The sequence below is a fragment of the Gossypium hirsutum genome, chromosome A07, assembly GCF_007990345.1.
Source record: "Gossypium hirsutum isolate 1008001.06 chromosome A07, Gossypium_hirsutum_v2.1, whole genome shotgun sequence".
NCBI lineage: Eukaryota > Viridiplantae > Streptophyta > Magnoliopsida > Malvales > Malvaceae > Gossypium > Gossypium hirsutum.
Window position 1 is genome coordinate 81,798,104 of NC_053430.1, and position 6,000 is coordinate 81,804,103.

At 31.4% G+C, this 6,000-nt stretch overlaps 1 long non-coding RNA gene and 1 other non-coding gene across 2 annotated transcripts; both read right to left on the reverse strand.

The window, feature by feature from the left end:
- Positions 1 to 674: 674 nt before the first annotated feature.
- LOC121231882 (uncharacterized) lies at positions 675 to 1,964 on the reverse strand. Its single transcript, XR_005930035.1, has 2 exons — positions 1,548 to 1,964; positions 675 to 927 (listed from the first exon to the last, which is right to left on the reverse strand). It is a non-coding gene; the product is annotated as an uncharacterized lncRNA (long non-coding RNA).
- A 3,466-nt stretch (positions 1,965 to 5,430) lies between these two features.
- Positions 5,431 to 5,537, reverse strand: LOC121203915 (small nucleolar RNA R71). Its single transcript, XR_005898848.1, has one exon. It is a non-coding gene; the product is annotated as a small nucleolar RNA R71 (small nucleolar RNA).
- Positions 5,538 to 6,000: the final 463 nt, after the last annotated feature.

The window sequence follows — 6,000 nt, forward strand, 5'->3', positions numbered from 1 at the left end:
TTTGTATGTTTTGGGAATGTTGCATAGTCGGTTCCTTAGCTTACTGCATCAGTGGTTGTTGAGCCCAAGAGACAAAATGGCATGGCATTCACCATTGAGAAATGATGATCTAATGTAAGACGATCCCACAAAAGTGGCGGTTGGTTAGAGTCAGGTCCCTCTAAATCGTAAGTCTAAAATCTAAGTGGAGCTAGTGGTTGTAGGTGTCCTCTTCCACTATAACTACCTTATTCTGTCATGAGAAGGATCACCTAAAAGTCTAGGATTGAACTTACGGAGGATCGAGATAACCGGAGGCTGGAACCCCTCAAATCGAAGAATCTCTTCTCTCTATTCTATTTATTTTTAAAATTTCAATTTCAATTTATACAATCTCAATTCATTCATATTTTTAATTCTGTCTTTTTTATTTTTTCAGGTACGTCATTTTTATAGGGATAGGTTATTTTTGGTGCTTCTAACGACACAGCAAATTTTGGCACCGTTGTCGGAGACTGGTAACGTACTAATCTTGTTTCTTTCTTTCTTATGACCAGATCTACTCTAGGAATTCTTATGTTTGATTCAGAAATAGAAAAGACTGTGAGAGCTAATTGCAAGAAAACAAAGCTACATAAAAAGTAGTCAGAGGTGGTAGGGACTTAGAGTAACCCATCACCGGAAATAGAAATAGGTGACGAAATAGAGTCTAGGGTTAACGAAAACCCTACTCAAATAATAGAAAACGAAAGAATAGGAGTCGATCTACCAGAAGAAGTGCTTAATGCTAGGGTTAACTGTAGAAGGCCCAAATTGCTCGGCCCAATTTCAACCTAAACCAAACTAACCCTAGCCCAAACAAAATAAAAAAAAAAGAAAAAAACCTAGCCCTATGTTCAGCCTTTGTACCTGCTGCCACCACCTAACCCCATCCCATCGTCCCATCACCTGCAAAACAACAATAGAGAACCAAAACAAAACGCAAACAGTAGCAGACAAAACACAAAGAAACAAAGAAGAAAAAACAAAAAGGGGCAGAAAAGATGCAAGAGAACAAGGAAATAGATAATAGCAAATCCATGGTATTTCGGCTATAAAGCCTGAAATCTCGGATTTTTTTGGGTACAAAAACAAGAATATTGTAAAAGGGGAAGATAGATTCTTTTGGGGAGAAAAAATAGAAACAAGAAAAGGGATAAAAAAAGGTGTAATCTCTTTGAGGATTTTTCTTTAGAAAAAAAAAGAGACAGAATACACACATACTGAATAGCAAAAAAGAAATTAAAAAAGTCATTGAAAGGTGATTTCGCCTTTTTTTTCCTCCTTCATTTTCGATCTGCTTGTGATTTTTAATTATAGAAAACGAAAAGCGTGTTTTGAAATAACACCGATGAAAGCCCACACGTCTCGGAAACATGGAGATTCGGGCTAGGATTGTTTTCTTTACTATTATTTTTATTTTCATCAGATTTTGCTTTGTTTTTTGGTAGAATAACATAAGATTCTAAGTTTTTCCTTTAAAAAACAAAAAAAAAGAAGAAGAAAAAAAGGAGAAGGAGTGCGCTTACCCGATCTCCGTGCGCGTGTCCTCCGTTGACAAGGTCCGATCGCCATTGGTGCACAGTCGGCCATCAAATAAATGATGGTTTAGGCAGCTGCATGTTGAATCAAACACTAGGGGGAGGGATTAAAGCTTCTGTTTTTAAAAATAAAAATGAAAGTTTGCTGAGTTTTGAAAATGAAATGAATGGGAATTAAACTTTAGCATCAGACTTGGAAATGATGGAGTTTAAAGGAGGGGACCACGCGTGTTGACCCAATCCAAAACATTGGATCTGCATTCTTTTGTTTCAAATGGGTTAATGGCGCATTTGGTCCTCCTCTTTCGCGCCAATTTTCAATCGGCTTCTGTTTGTGCTTTGTTTATTTTTTAAATGTTCCCTAATATTTGTATGTTCTTACATTTTAGCCCACGGTGTACTGCTGCGTTTTAGGCTCTGGATATTCCCAATTCTAGTCCTCATACGATCGTGTGCATCATATATTGGCCTCATAAACTATTTCATTCCTAAATTATTCTTATTATTTTTAATTTGATTTCAATTAGTTTCCTTTTTCTTCATTTCATACTTCTTCAATCTATGTTCACCATCATACGTCATTTGATTGCTCATTTTGGAGTAGTTATATTTTCATGTTCTGTACATTATTTTATGTAATTTCTTTTTATACATTATCATATACATATATATTATAATAAGGCTAATGTTACTTCATTTGTATAATGTTTTCTTTTGTATTCTAACCATGTATTTTAGCATAAATTTTTGCTACAACAATATGTTTTGTATATATATATTTTGCATAAAATTATTTATTCTGCTTGCTTATATTAGTATACATATTTGGTTTATATATTATTAAACCTATACACATTATCATTTCTATATAAATTTGCATGTACTCTCTTTTAAATTTATATGTATATATATCGATACACTTATTACTTTAATAGATTTTTTTATTTAAAATACTTTTTGCTTTATGATTTATTAAATCTTCTCTTTATATATATATGAAATTATTTTTAGAAACTTCATCTTTGTAATTTTAAAAATTATTATTTTTGAGTATTTCTCGATATTATGTTTATGTTTTAATATAGCCTCTTATTTAAATATTTTTAATAAAAGGGTGTGTATATAATTTTTAGATTAACAATATATGTATATATTATTAATTTCATGATCGTTTTTTTTACAATAGATTTACATGTACATATGTCTTTTAAATCTATTTTGTATATACATGTTTTTTAGTTATCATGATAATTACCCCTTTTTATACAAAATCTTTATTGTAAAGTTTTCATCATATTGTTTTAAATTTTGTATAATACTTCATTTAAATATTCTTATATATTATTATGCATATGCAGTTCATGGTAAAATTAGTTTTATTATATATGTAATATTAATTCTATGTTACTTTACATGTATGATTTCTTTTCAATCTATTTTCATATATACTTTAAAACCTTATGTATATAACATATATTTCATCATACCTTTTTGTTATTTGAAAACCTTCCATGGTGTATATATTACTTTAATCATTTCCCCTTTTATTATATGTATATGGTCATCTTTAAATAGACATTTTATAATAAAAAATACTTTGTATATATGAGTGTGTTTTTTTTAGTCTATAATTTGTAATAAAATTAATTTAATTTTATGTGCATATTTAGTCCATGCCAATTTATTTTACAAATTCTCTCAAATTTATTTATATATATTATTTTGTGTATATAAGTTTTTCTTTTAGAACATATTTTATTATATATTGTTTTGATTTTAAGTCTCACATTTAAATACCATTTTTGTGTGTATATACATTTGTCAACTTTGAATATATACGACATCTTTAAAACGTTTGCGTCCATTTTATAATTTGTTATAAAATTAATTTAAGCTTGTAGGTATTTCTATGTTTTTACACATAATTGTTTTTTTTAAAAAGTTCCTTATGTACATGTATTGTAAATCTATTATGTGTCTAAAATTACATTTTCTATACATTTTTACAATCCTTTCATATTTTGTACGCAATTTCGAAATTTTCTATATGTATATATTGTCATTTTTAAACCAATATGTTTTAATGTTTGATATATTGCTCGATCAAAAATCCATTTCACTTCACATATTTTAACAAACAAGTATATATCTTTAATTTTCTTAATTCATCCATTCATATATTATACATTGTGTGTTTATTATTTCAAGCTAGTTGGGTACTATGGATCATATCATATTAGGTTTTATATATCATTGTGGCATACTTTCATGTATTGTTTTATTTCGTTTGGTACGATGCGTTGTCATTATAATTGTGTTTTGATATTGTTATGTCAATTAGTATCCCATGCATGCTTGTGATCGGATTATATGTTAGGTTAGTTATACTTAAATTTTAGTTCGTTAAGCATTATGTCTCGTATGTACGTATTACCCCATTCGTCATTTTCCATTTGATTTTTGAAATGTGGTTTTATAAAATACAAATTCTTAAGACCGAATCTGTTTTTTTATCTCAAGTCAAATTGATACTTTTAAGCTAGTTTTATAAGTATCCATTTAAAAATTCTTTAAATTGAAGACGAGATTCGATATTTGGCAATTCGTGGAATAGTGCCCTAACGCGTTGGGTTGCAATTTCGCGTTTGCTCAAAATAATCGAATGTCCCTTCAAGATTTTACTCATGCCTTTTAAAAATTCTTTAAAATGAAAGAAATATTTGGCATTTGACAATTCGAGAATCATGCCCTATTGTGTTGGATTGTGATCTCTCGCTTGCTCAAAACAATTGAATAGTCATTTATATTCTCACTCATGTTTATTAAAAATACTTTAAAACGAAGATGATGTTCAATGTTTGGCGATTTGAGAATCGAGCCCTATCGTGTTGGGTTGCGCTTTTTCATTTGTCCAAAATAATCGAACATCTCTTCGGAATTTCACATGTATTTTCTAAGGTAAGGCAATGGTCAATGTTTGGAAATTCGAGGAATCGTACCCTACTGTGCTGGGTCTCAATTTTTCGTTGGACTAAATAGTTGGGCATCCTTTTGTGATTCTTGAATTATAAACTTTCGGACGTCGAAACAAGAAAGTTTTGGCGATCAACTCGGGTTATTCAACTTTTATTAAAAAATCACATTTCAAAAAAGAAAAAACTTTTTAATTTTAGACATAAGGACAGTATTTAATCGATTCGTACCAATTTTGGGCGTAGTGAGGGTGCTAATTTTTCCTCATGCGTAACCGACTCCCGAACCCGTTTTCTCAAAAGTTCGTAGACCAAAATCATTGTTTTAATAAACCAAAAATGTTTTATTAAACTAATCTCATTTTTAGGTGATCCGATCACACCAAAACAAAATATCGGTGGCGACTCCATGCATTTGTTTTTCAAAAGTCGATTACCCCCATTTTCTCTTTCCAAAAATTCGATCCATCATTTTTAAATCGAAGAAATAAAAAAAATGGGATCGACATTAGTGAAAACCCAAATCTAGCACATCAACCTATGGCTCAAATGATTCGGCAATTGGCTGAAGCTCCTGCAGAACAACCGCCATTATGCATTGCGTATCCTACTATAGATACTAATTTTGAACTGAAGTCAGGATTAATCCAGTTACTGTTGATTTTTTATGGATTAAAAAATGAAAATCCACATAAACATTTAAAAGGGTTTCATATAGTTTGTCTTAGTATGAAACATTAGGGTGTAACTGAGGATCAAATCAAACTGCATGCTTTCTCTTTCTCCCTAGCAATTTTGCTAGGGAATGGTTGTTTTACCTACCTCCTAGATTTATTACGACTTGGATTGATCTTTCCTGTTTATTCCTTAAAAGGTTTTTTCCAGCATCAGGTGCAGCTGAGTTAAGAAGGGAGATCTTTGGGATAGGACAAAAAGATGTGGAGTCTCTTTATGACTATTGGGAACGATTCAAGAAATTGTGTGCAAGTTGCCCACAACATGAGATAACAGAATAGCCTATGCTCCAATACTTCTATGAGGGCTTAAAGCCCATAAAGATGAATATGGTGGATGCCGTCAGTGGATGAGCACTGGTCAACATGACTCCCCAACAGGCAAGGGACTTGATATCTACGATGGCTGTAAATACTCAAAAATTCTGAGCCAATCCTGAACCCACCAGAGGGGTTCACCAACTAAGTATTTCAGCTTTAGAAGATAAAGTTGATCGACTTACTCATATCATGAATTCTCTTTTTGCAGTAAAAATAGGACTAACCCAATTGTGCAAAATTTGTGTAACACCCAAACATACAACTGATGTATGCCCTAGTTTCTGTGACGATACTACGACCCATTTAGATGTTGTGGGGAACTTTCCTAGACTGCCCCAAAAGTGACATGAACCCTATGTAAATACATATAACCCAGGATGGAAAGACCATCCTAACTTCAGTTATGGGGCAAAC